The 13,580-nt window shown below is 42.0% G+C and overlaps 1 protein-coding gene across 2 annotated transcripts in view; it reads right to left on the bottom strand.

Moving 5' to 3' along the window:
• The window catches only part of ZFP2 (ZFP2 zinc finger protein), a 38,051-nt gene extending 24,761 nt beyond the window's left edge, over positions 1-13,290 (bottom strand). For both annotated transcript variants that reach the window (XM_019026133.3, XM_019026132.3), the window contains exon 1: positions 13,209-13,290. The gene's annotated coding sequence lies outside the window, so the exon portion shown is untranslated. The remainder of the gene's footprint in view (positions 1-13,208) is intronic.
• Positions 13,291-13,580: the final 290 nt, after the last annotated feature.

Below are 13,580 nucleotides of genomic sequence, written 5' to 3'. Positions count from 1 at the left end.
TCCATCCAGGCCACGAGGGGTTTTACGCCCTGAGCCCCGGATTCCATCCAGGCCACGAGGGGTTTTACGCCCTGAGCCCCGGATTCCATCCAGGCCACGAGGGGTTTTACGCCCTGAGCCCCGGATTCCATCCAGGCCACGAGGGGTTTTACGCCCTGGGCTTAGATTATGGTGCGGCAGGGCAGCCTTCCACCCTTTAGCACTAAACTTGGTGTTCCAAAGGCCACGAGGGGTTTTAGACCCCAGACCCCAGACACGTTCCAAGACTCTTGTTACACTATGTCAGACATGCAAGCCCTGCCTCAGCTTTTTTTCCCAACACTCAGCTTTTCTCCCAACACACCTTTCTCTGCTTTGTATCTGAAAGAGCTCTAAAATGCTGTACCATGTTTTAGGCACTTTCTTCATTTTTTGGTTATTTTGGTTATTTCTTGTTTTGGGGGAATCTCCCAAAATATTTGAACCTGGCTACATGTTATCTTTTTTTTGTAGCCTTCAGATAGAATAAGCCTGCCATTTCTTGCACAAATTAGGTGTTTTTTTTTTTTTTTTTTTTTTTTTGGTAGGGGAAGGCATAGAGCAGGGAGGGGGGGATGGGATGGTTAGGGTGAATTCACATTATAAAATGATACAGTGCCAGATCTGTTTTGCATATTGTTTCTAAGGGCAGGTCTGTACTGTGTGTAGCGCTATTTACATGGTTGAAATTAGGTTGCAATAATTTTTTTTTTTTTTTGAGATGGAGTCTTCCTCTGTCACCCAGGCTGGAGTGCAGTGGCGCAATCTCGGCTCACTACAAGCTCCACCTCCCAGCTTCACGCCATTCTCCTGCCTCGGCCTCCCGAGTAGCTGGGACTACAGGCAACCACCACCACACCAGCTATTTTTTTGTATTTTTAGTAGAGACAGGGTTTCACCGTGTTAGCCAGGATTGTCTCGATCTCCTGACCTCATGATCTACCCACCTTAGCCTCCCAAAGTGCTGGGATTACAGACGTGAGCCACTGCGCCCAGCCAGTAATAATTATTTTTAAAGATTTACACAGATTTGAATAGGAGTGTTAACTTAATCACACTGCATTAATTTCCAGGCGATTTAGAGCTCTTGGAGAGCCAAGGCCAGCCAAGAGCATTTGTAGTCTGGTGACAACCCCCTTTTAAGCTAATTTATCCAGAACTCTGATTTCCCTCACTTCTTGCTCATTCCTTCTTTGACCTATTGCATTTCATGTTGAGTTTATCCATCAACATGCTGCACCTGTCAGACAAGTGAGCATTTTTTAAGAACACATTGTACTGAGAACCACTTAAGCATTGAATGCAGAGAAAGCAGTGCTACCTCAGTTTTGCTGGAAGTAGACTTCTTTGATAGTTTTCTTTCTTTGATGAAGTTTCTGTATTTTCATGTTGTAAGTGGAAATAATTTTTTTTGTTTGTTTCGTTTGCCTTGGAGCCAAAGTTTCTGTTCCTGGTGGTTGGGAAACTGTATGCCGGCCAACTGACTTTAAGGAAAACTGTGGTATGCAGCTCTGCTTGAATTGTTATTTATTTATTTATTTATTTATTTATCTCTTTGAATATCATGAGCTTACTTGTCTGGCAAAGGCAGAAGCCTGGAGTGGGCCTGAATTGTGCCAAACAAATATCAAAGTATATTTAATAGTTAAATTTGTGCCCTTTCCCTTCTTGCTGCACCCATGTTGTCACTTAACCCCCAGGAGTCATCTTTTTGTTAAAGTCAGGCTCATTTGGGGTAATGTGATGACTGTTTAGGTTTACAGGACCCTCCTCTCCTTTCCCTACCCCCAAATATGTATATATATATATATAAAATATGTGTATATATAAAATATGTATATACATATATAAAATATGTGTATATATATAAAATATGTGTATATACATGTATAAAATGTGTATATACATATATAAAATATGTGTATATACATATACAAAATATGTGTATATACATATATAAAATATGTGTATATACATATATAAAATATGTCTATATTTTAACTATATAAAATATATATGTGTACACATATATGTATCTATATTCCTTTGTTTCTTTGCCTGCTTATACTGGCCATAAAAGAGGGAGCTGCCTTCAATGTATAAAGTATAGGAAGAGTGCCAGGGAATGCCATAATGGAGGCTTTTGGGTCTGAATTTGGACCACTTTCACTAAAAAGAACATAAGCTTGTTCAGCCCTTTCCTCACAAGAGGGTCCAGTTCCCCAGACTTCTCCACACGCTCGCTCCATAAGGCCAGCTTTGGCCAGACTGCCTCAGGGGCTTGAGGAGCTGACTCTGGTCCTACCCGGTTTCAGTTAGAGGATCCTCCTGTTATTTTTCCATTTAAAAGTATGTCCTCAGAAAACTTTACTGGAAGGATGGGTGGCAGGAACTTGTATAGTTCAGCTTCCAACACTTTGGAACAGATTAAAAAGGGAATCTTTTAAATAAAAACTTATTAAAAAAAAAAGACAAAAACTCAGCCGGGCATGGTGGTGCATGCCTATAATCCCAGCACTTTGGGAGGCTGAGGTGGGTGGATTGCTTGAGGTCATGAGTTCGAGACCAGCTTGACCAACATGGTGAAACCCCATCTCTACTAAAAATACAAAAAAATTAGCCAGACACAGTGGCGTGTACCTGTAGTCCCAGCTATTTGGGAGGCTGAGGCTGGAAAATCACTTGAACCCGGGAGGCGGAGGTTGCAGTGAGCCGAGATCGGGCCACTGCACTCCAGCCTGGGCAACAGAGCGAGACTCTGTCTCAAAAAAAAAATAAATAAATAAAGACAAAAACTCTAAAATTGATTTAAAATCCAGCTGTATGGTACCTACAAAAGATATATGTAAAACAGAAACCAAAAAGCTTAAAATTTCAAAAGAGGAGGGCAGACACAGGATATGGCAGGCAAATGCAAATGTAAAGAAAGCAGTGAGAATAACGTTATCAGATAAGGGAGAATATATGTGAAAACAAAAATAAGCCTCTTTTTGGTGAAAGAAGGTATCAAATCAGAAATACAAGATTCTCCTTCCAAAAATTATCCACTTTTTTCAACAAATTACCTTGTTAGCTGAATACAGTAGGCAAAATAAAAGTCCAAATCCAGGTTGCTATGTGCTGGTCTTCCTTGCTTCCCTAAACCCTCACCACCTTAAGTCCTGGCTCTGCGCTCAGCATGCGCAGAGCTTCTATTGTGAAATGCACTGCAGATCCCCGTGCCAGCTGTGGGCTGGTAAAGTGCTGATTTGGGTAACTACAAAAGGCTTCTTAAAAGGTGAACATGGCCAGACATGGTGGCTCACGCCTGTAATACCAGCACTTTGGGAGGCCAAGGCAGGTGGCGGATGGCTTGAGCTCAGGGGTTCGAGACCAGCCTGGGTAACATGACGAAACCTTGTCTCTACAAAAAAGACAAAAATTGGCTGGGCTTGGTAGTGTGCACCTGTGGTCCCAGCTATTCGGGAGGCTGAGGTGGGAACATGGCTTGAGCTCAGGAGGCAGAGGTTGCAGTGGGCTGAGATCACACCACTGTAGTCCAGTCTGGGCAATTCAGCCAGGCCTTGTCTCCAAAAAAAAGAAAAAAGAAAAAAAAAAAAAAGAAAGTGAACATGAAACTTAGTAATATACATTTGTCATCAATTCCTTAAGATGTTTTATTCCTTTCCTCCTTTCCATTTAGTATGAGTCATTTTCCCCCTAGCACTACATTCAGTACAGGATACCTCATAGTGTTTAAGGAGCTTCATGGGTTTATCTTACTCATACAGAGGTTTTCTTAAACCTAAAAACAAAGGCTTTTTGATAAGTTATTGTTTGAAAAAACTGCATATGAAATAGAATAAGGACATTATAAATGATGAAAGTATAATTTATAAGTAAAATATGATAGTGATGAAGTTTTAGGCACTGCAGCAGCAAAGTGTCTTCAGATACAATTCTGAGCAATCCACATTTTTTCTTTACAAAATCACAATCATATTTAAACTCCAATTACAACAGCAACTAAAAATGAAACACCTAAGAATACATTTAAGAGAAATATGCAAAATCTTCATGATTGGTCTGTAAAGAGTTAAAGGCCATAATGAAAGATCTGAATAGAATAAAGTATCATTTTTTTACTTAATATGAAGAACAAACATCGTAAAGATGGCAATCTTCCTCAAATTGACTTACACACTTTGAAATTCAAATCAGAACTGCACAATTTTACTTTTTTACTATTACTGTTGGAACTTCATAATAAAATTCGACTATTAAGGATAAATATATGAGAACAGTAACGAAACTTTTGAAACGAAAAATGAGGGAAGAGTTGCTTTACGAAATACCAAAATGGGCCGGGCGCAGTGGCTCACTCCTGTAATCCCAGCACTTTGGGAAGCTGAGGCAGGCAGATCACGAGGTCAGGAGTTCGAGACCAGCCTGGCAGCATGGTGAAACCCCGTCTCTACTAAAAATACAAAAAGTTAGCCAGGCGTGGTGGCACGTGCCTGTAGTCCCAGCTACTGAGGAGGCTGAGGCAAGAGAATGCCTTGAACCCGGCAGGCAGAGGTTGCAGTGAGCCAAAATCATGCCATTGCACTCCAGCCTGGGAGCCAGAGCAAGACTCTGTCTCTCAAAAAAAAAAGCAAAATGAATTCTGAGACAACAAATACAATAGTGTGGTACTACAACGGAAATAGAACAATGGAATAGAATCCAGAAAAATAAACATATATATAAATTTTAAAAATAAACTCATATATAAATATATGTAAACTATATTATAATATAAACTCTCATATATATTTCATATATATGTGACAATTTGGCATATTTTAAAGGTTCCATTTCAAGTCCACGGAGAGTGAGCAGATTATTTCAGTAGATAACATCAGCTCCAATGCCATCTCCTGAGAGGGGCCACTCCTCTGCTGAGCTAAAACAGCTCTGAGTGACACTCTACCATGTTCCCCTGCTGCGTCCTCATCACAGCACCTAACACTATCCTCAACCATATTTCCTCTTTATTGTCTGCATCCCCTGTGGAAAATAAGAGCTCAGAGAAGGAGATCTTGCCTCTCTTACTCACTGCAATATTCCCAGTATCCAGAACACGGCACGCCACATGGCAGAGAAGCGCTAAATATGTTTAATGAGTGGATGGATGGATGAAATGCTTCACCACATCATGTTAAATGAAGTTAGATCCCTACTTCACATCACAGACAATACATTCCAGATAGCACAAGGATGTACATTTAAAATTATAAAACTAATAGAAAACACAGAAAAAGATTTATATTATCTTGGGGTACAGAAAACTTTTCTTTTTCTTTTCTCTTCTTTTTTTTTTTTTTTGGAGACGGAGTCTCGCTCTGTTGCCAGGCTAGAGTGCAGTGGCACAATCTTGGCTCACGGCAACCTTCACCTCCCGGGTTCAACCGATTCTCCTGCCTCAGCCTCCCAAGTAGCTGGGACTACAGGCACGTGCCACCACGCCCAGCTAATTTTTGTATTTTTGTATTTTGTTTTTGTAATTTTGTATTTTTAGTAGAGACGGAGTTTCACCGTATTGGCCAGGATGGTCTCAATCTCTTGACCTCGTGCTCCACCCACCTCGGCCTCCCAAAGTGTTGGGATTACAGGCATGAGCCACTGTGCCAGGCTCCTTTTCATAGCATGATCCCAAAGCCAAGTAAAGAGAAAGGAAATTTAACTGCATAAAACTTCAAAACTTTTTTGTAGCAAAAGATATTATAAACAAATTTAAAAGAAACCTGATAGAATACTGGCAATGTATAGCAAAGGAATACTATCCACTTTATAGAAAAGACCTCTTTTATATGTAAATAACTCAATATAAAAATGGGCAAAGGGTGTAGACAGGTATTTTAAAAGGCTGGAAGAATGTACATCATAGTTGTTTCTGAGGGTTGGAAACTTGGAATTCTCTCTCATTGCCTTTAAATTTTTAAAAAGGGATAGTAGATATGATTAGTCTATATGCCCAATATTTATATTCAAAAAATATTAAATTTAAAGGCAAATAAAAGTAACACCTAGCCAATTCATACTACCATCACTGGCCAATATGGGAAAGATGAAACTACGGAGAAAGATGAAAAAAGGAAAACAACTCTAATGTTGCACTGATATGTCCCAAGTCTATTACTGTACTTCATAATTGCATTCCATTTACAGGTTATAAACACATCTAGTTGACAATTACACTTTATTTCTCAACATCTGAGTTACTCATTTCTCATCTACTGTACAGTTCCAAGTGATTCATCAGTAATTCAGAGAAGCAGCAACAAAAGTGACAAAATGCCTGTCATCAGCTGCTATCAAGTGTCTAGACTAATGTCCCTTAAGGCAGACTGGTTAACTAAACTATGATATGCCCACATAATCAAAGAAAGAAGCCCCAATGTACTGATATGGACAGGTCTCCAAGATATATTGTGAAATGCAAAATAGCTAAAAATAGAACAGGTGCAGACTCCTGAGTAAATATTATCTGTTATCAACTGGATTAAAAATTGGGAAAATACATTTATGGGCTTTTGTAGTCATCTCTGGAAAGCTACATAAGAAATGAGAATCATTACCTTTTTATGAGGAGAGATAATAGGGAGCTTGGAGACAAGAGTAGGAAGAAGATTTATTTTAAGTGAATGCTTATTTTTGAATTCTGAACACTGACTGTATCAGCCATTCAAATTTTAATTAATCACAATCTGAATCAAATTATCAGCAAACATCAAACAAACCCACATTGAGGATCATTCTATGAAATAATTGGCCTGTACTCTTCAAAAGTATCCAAGTCATTGAAGATCAATAAGGAACTATTCTAGATAAAAGGAGACCAAGGAGATACGACAGCTAAATACAATGGGTGATGTGGATTGGATTCTGCACCAGATAAAGGACAGTTGTAGGACAGGTGGCAAAATCCAAGTAAGGTTTGTAGTTTGGCTAATAGTATTGTATCGATGTAAGTTTTCCTCATTTTGATCACTGTATTTTTGTTACGTATGATAATAGAAAGCACACACGGACACTTAGAGTGAAATGGGCATGTCTGTAATTTATTCTCAAATGGTTCAGAAATATATATACACATACATATACATAAACATGTGTGTGTATACAGGAAGAGAAAAATGGCAAAATGTTAATTCAGATGAAGACTATCCAGAAATTGTTTTATTTTTGCAGCATTTGTTGTTGTCTCACTCTGTCTCCCAGGCTGGAGTGCAGTGGAGTGATCTCACGTCACTGCAACCTCCGCCTCCTGGGTTCCAACGATTCTCCCACCTCAGCCTCCTGAGTAGCTGGGATTACAGGTGTGTGCCACCACGCCCAGTTCATTTTTTGTATTTTTAGTAGAGATGGGGTTTCACCATGTTGGCCAGGCTGGTCTCGAACTCCTGACCTCAAGTGATCCACCTGCTGTGGCCTCCCAAAGTGCTGGGATTACAGGCATGAGCCACCGTGCCCGGCCTTGCAGCAGTTTTTAAAGTCTGAAATTATTTCATAATAAAAGTTAAAAAAAAACAAACCAAAAAACCACAAGATAGCATTTTCCACCCTTGAAAATAATTAAAATTTAAAAAGCTTATAATACCTAGTGTTATGAACTGTGTCCCCCAAAAAAGGTATATTGAAGTCCCAGCTTCTAGTACCTTGCAATAGGACCTCACCTGAAAACAGGGTTGTCTCAAATATGACTGGTATCCTTACAAGAAAAACGGCTATTTGAAGACATGAACACATAAGGATAACGTCAGATGACAAAGGAGGTAAGGATCAGAGCGATGCAGCCATGAACCAAGGAACACCAAAGAGTGCCAGCAAACCACCAGAAGCTAGAAGCTAGGAAGAGGAAAGGAAGGATTCCCCCACCAGTTTCAGAGAGCAAGGCCCTGCAAATGCCTTCATTTCAGACTTCTGGCCTCCAAAACTGTGAGACAATAAATTTCTACTGTTTCGAGCCACTCAATTTGTGGCACTTTATTACAGCAGCTCTTGGAAATGGATACACCGAGTATGGAAGAGCATGTAGAGCAACTGGAATTCTCAAATACTGCCCGAGGGAATGTACAATGGTACATATACTTTGGAAAACAGTTTAGCTGTTTGTTACAAAGTCAAATGTACACTTGACCTAGGTATTTACCCAAGAGAAATGAAAGTATATATCTACAAAAAGACTCATACATGAATGTACAGAGCAGTTTTATTCGTAATAGCTAAAAACAGGAAATAACTTGAAATGTCTGTCACAAGTGAATGAACAAAAGGTGGTATATTCAACTGTGTACTACTTAAGACAAAAAGGAACAAACTATTACTACACACAATATCATGGAAAGACCTGAAAAACATTACGTTGAGCAAAAAAAGCCAGGCATAAAAGTATATATACTGTTTGATTTCATTGACATGAAGTTCTACAAAGGGCAATACTATAGGGACAGAAATCAAACCAGTGACTTCCTGGGGTGGGGGACATGGAGTAGAAGTGGCACGAGGACACTGTCTGGCTGGGCTGGGGGACGTGGAGTAGAAGTGGCACGAGGACATGTCTGGCTGGGCTGGGGGACGTGGAGTAGAAGTGGCACGAGGACACTGTCTGGCTGGGGTGGGGGACGTGGAGTAGAAGTGGCATGAGGACACTGTCTGGCTGGGGTGGGGGACGTGGAGTAGAAGTGGCACGAGGACACTGTGGCTGGGGTGGGGGACATGGAGAAGTGGCACGAGGACACTGTCTGGCTGGGGTGGGGGACGTGGAGTAGAAGTGGCACGAGGACACTGTCTGGCTGGGCTGGGGGACGTGGAGTAGAAGTGGCACGAGGACACTGTCTGGGGTGATACAAAAGTTCTGTACCTTGACTGAGGTGGTGGCTATGTTGGTGCATACGTTTGTCAAAACTCAATGAATTCTATGCTTAAATTGGGTTATTTTATTAAACTGTGCCTCAGAAAAAGCTGATTTAAAAATTAACACTATTTTGGCTACATAAATTAAAATGTAGGTTACTGACAACCAAACCACAACAGTCATCAACCAAAATCTTCTGAATGCTTCCCCTTTCAACATTTCCCTCTTCCAGAAACTCCCTTTGTCCAATACCCCCATTTTAAAAGTTATTTTGCCTTTTATAACTGAGTTTGATAATACTGAAGAAAGCAGTACAAGTGGAAATCACAACAGTTTATACTTGCCTCCACGAAGCTTTCTTTAAACTGGTCTCTAATAAATAAATAAGTGATCCTAATAAATCAACAACCCCTAATATATAATTTTATGAGAAGAGAAAATGCCGTTAAGTCTTCAGTATTCCAGACAACAAGGCTAAGTAAGTTTAACCTTAAAAAAAAAAAAAGAAGTTAGGGCCAAGTCTTCTGATGCCTTATTTCCTTTTTCAGAGAAGCCTGGAATCCTCACCTACCATCCCAGCTCCATGCTTCCCTCCACCTCACGGACACTACTTTTTCCTAGAAAAGTTTTGATCGTGCGAACTCCCTTATCAAAATTCCTCAGACTGACCTCCACCCCCATGGCCACCACCCTGCCAAACACACAAACTCCTCCTTCCCGACACTTGGTCCTAAAATTTTTATCCGATTTCTTCTACTCCAGCAGAGCATTTCTCACTATCAGTCACTGCCCCCTTCAGTCCACCTCTAAAAGTCTATACACAGGCTCTTGGCTGGGATGATACTAAGAATGCCTACAACTTACTGAATAACTTCAACATTCCAGGAGCCACGCCAGGCATTTTTCACTTTTATTATTTTATTTGAACTTTCAACAGACCTATGAAGTAGCTATTACTATTAAATGAAATCAGCCAGGTGACATTCTTCATAATGTCACCTATATGGCAGACAGTTAATGCTGTAATTCCTATTATGACCACGAGAAAATAATGTTTCAGGAAAGCCAAGCCTCTTGCCAAGACAATGTAGCTATTAAATGGTAGAGTTGGGATTTAAACTCTGGACACACTGACTCCCTTATAACAAATCCTCTCCAGTTACCCCTTCCCAACCCCTGAGATGGGCAAACACTACCTACTTCTCCTGGCCACCACCCTGATCCTCCCCTTCACTCAAGCTTGGAATACGGATAAACTGGGTCCCTAACCACACTTGTTCTTATTACCATATTCAGGTGCAATTATGACTGTATACCATGCAGATGTGCCCTCTTTTATGATCCCTGAGAGCCCATAAGCCCTATAAGCACCAGCACCAGCTTGCATATAACTTTTTTCCCTTTCTGACCCTTGAACAGCACCAAGAACACAGCAGGCCAGGGTATCCAGCTGAATAAGTGGCAGCTAGGAACAGAGGTCAGGAACACAGAGGGGGCTTAGTGAAAAATATCCAGCATTCTGCTATTTCAATAACCCTGTCCTCAGCAGTGAGGCCCACATGCAGTACAGGAGGAAGGGGGAGGTTTGAGAGAGAAAAATGAGCTCACCCGAGCTCCCAATGGCAGAGGCCAAGCAGCCATTGCCTTCTCCTTCCTTCCTGTGGGGTTCTTCCTTGGGGAGGGACAGAAGCCAAAGGAGGCAGAGCTGAGGCAAGGGAAAGAAGCCATGAGAAACAAGACTCCTGCAACAGCAACAATGAAAATACCTATAAATAAACTAAATAAGACCTGGATAGTAGCTACATAAAGAAAATGATTTTCATGTATTAAGTTCACTTCATTCTGCCTATTTAGCTATACAAAGATGAAAGACAGAGAGACATGACATATTCTTGCACAATATGTCTCAATATACCAGGATGTCATTTCTTTAATTCATAAACTTAACACATTCCCAGCCAAGTTATGCCTAAGTAACAATATCTTACAGTTAAAATGGGCCAAGCGCGGTGGCTCACGCCTGTAATCCCAGCACTTTGGGAGGCCAAGGTGGGTGGATCACTTGAGGCCAGGAGTTCGAGACCAGCCTGGCCAAAATAGCAAAATCCTGTCTCTACCAAAAATACAAAAATTAGAGAGTGGTGGTGGGCGCCTGTAATCCCAGCCACTCAGGAGTCTGAGGCAGGAGAATCACTTGAACCGGGGAGGTAGAGGTTGCAGTGTCGAGATCACACCACTGCACTCTAGCCTTGGTGACAGAGCAAGACTCCGTCTCAATAAAAAAAAAAAAAAAAAAAAAAAAAAAGAAGTTCACTAATTATGGAAAAAATATTTAAGTTGTGTGTTACAACAACTAAGATTTTTTTAAAAAAGAATACTGATGAGAGACAACTTGCCCACCAGTATTCATAAAGCTACAAGAATTGGAGCACAATATTACTGACTTATTTACCAGATACATTGTTGACCACCTACTGTATACTAGGCACCATTGCATGGGGTAGGGGTGGATACAGCTGTAAATAAAACAGATAAACTCTCCGCCATCATGGATGTTATAGCCGAACAGGGAAAAGCATCAATGGAACAAATTAAAATTCTACCAACCTAAATGGTTCAAATACACATGTATTTATATATGTGTGTGTATATATATATTTCATTCAAGATATGAAATAAGTGACATTTCATATCAACAAAGAAAAAATTACTAAGTAACTTGTAACAAAGGCTTACCATTTGGAAAAAAATAAAAATGTACACAAAAAATAAAAGTACTAAGAGAAACTACAAACATTTTTGTAATCTCGTGGGACAGACAGCTTCTCTGCCAATGATGTCAAACACCCAAACGTGAAGAAAAGGTTTTCATGTGTGACCATAAGAACCTGTGACGTTTCTGCATAGTCAGGAAACATGCTTATGTATCAGATACAAAATTAAAATACAAAATGCAAACTGCGTGAAAATATTCATTAGTGTTCAAAATGCAAATGTAAACAATCCTATCTTTCGCACCTCTCAGAAGTTCAAGAGAATACTAACATTCACAGTTGGTGTGGGTAAATCTGGCACTCTTACACTGCAAGTGTTTATATAAACTGCAACAGACAGGAGGTATCAAATTCCTTACTGTACCCTGGACCTAGAAATTTCACTTTAAGAGATTTATAGAATAAGACAAAATGCAAAGATGTACGTAGCCAGATGGCCTATACTGTTTATAATACTGAAAAAAAAAAAAAAAAGAAAACCCTAACACAAAAACCTAAGGAGAGGATTCAATACGACACATCCATACTTTCCCTCACACTCATTAAAATGACGACGTAGCTGTATTTAAAATCTGGTATAAGTAGACGGTGTCAACATATTCCAATGTTTTTTTCAGGTGTATTCTCTATCTTCATTGGGTGTTTAGGCCAGTAAAAAATTACAAGGCTTAAGATTTGTGCACTTCAAACCCCTTACCAAATGCATCTCATGACTCAGTTTTAAAAGATAGATGGAGAAAAAGCTGCTAATATTCATATTTCTGTTTAAAAACAAAGTACAAAGTGTTTCTATGCTTATACACATATCCACGCTGCCATGCAGATGGAGATAGATTTTGAATGATTGTTTTAATCTCAATTTTCTAGTTGTGCTACAGTGAAATCGCTTAAGGAAAAAAAAAAAAGATTCCCCGAGGTAGAAACCTGCACCAGGTTGGCCTCCCCATTCTTATTGTGAGATGGGAAGAGAGCCCATGCTAGCGCTCTCGGAATGAGAACCAGAGCGCGGGTCCGGAGACCCGGTTTACACAAAGGGCAGATGCTGCACAGGGAGACCCAGCCTCTGGCCCAGAATCCCCGGGATGTCCGCGGGTTAGATTCGCTCCACGGTCGCATTGTGTTCCGGGACAAAGCTGCGCGCGGCTGGGGAAAGCCAGGGAGGAACCCGGGTCCGAGCGACTTCTGGAACCTTGGGCTCCTCCCTGACCCGTGGTGGCCGGCGTGGCCCTTGTTCGAGCCCCCATCCCCGCTGCTCCGGGGCTGTGATTCCACCTCGGCGACTGCCCAGGACAGCGCCGAAGGGCACTCAGCTGCCAGTGTGCTCCCGCCGCCAGCTCCTGGGGAAGAGGGAGCGCATCTGGAGCTGGAGGCCCGGCGCTCCACAGGCGCAGTGAGGCCGCACCCCCGGCCCATCTGCTGCGGGCCCGCCCCTCAACCCTCAGGAAGCAGGGGCCTCGCCCCGCAATCCTGAGCTCCTCCTGCGGGGGCCTACAAGACTCACGGATGGCGCGCGCCCCCGCCACCGGCCCCGCACTCACCCTCTCCCAGCAGGAGCGGGAGCAGCGGCGACCGACACAGCCGCGACCGGCGCTTACAGCCCGGAGCGCCAGACTACATTTCCCACAAGGCTGCGGGGCTGCAGTGCGGCCAGGCCGTCGGCGTGTGCGAGAACGGGGCCCCAGAGGGCAAGGCTGTGCCAGTGGCCAGCTGAGGTGGCCCACGGTGTGGCCGCTGCAGGTCATCGGTGTGTCCAGGCGGGACGCGGGGTTCCCAGGCGGCCCCTTACCCCGGCTAAAGTCGTCTCTCTGGCCAGGCCTGCAATCTCAGCACTTTGGGAGGCGGGTGGGTGAATCACCTGAGGTCAGGAATTCAAGACCAGTCTGGCCAACATGGTGAAACCCTGTCTCTAC

The sequence above is a fragment of the Gorilla gorilla genome, chromosome 4 (genome assembly GCF_029281585.2).
Source record: "Gorilla gorilla gorilla isolate KB3781 chromosome 4, NHGRI_mGorGor1-v2.1_pri, whole genome shotgun sequence".
Lineage (NCBI taxonomy): Eukaryota > Metazoa > Chordata > Mammalia > Primates > Hominidae > Gorilla > Gorilla gorilla.
The sequence above is the reverse complement of the archived record's forward strand: the minus strand, read 5'-3'. Positions and strand labels throughout refer to the sequence as shown.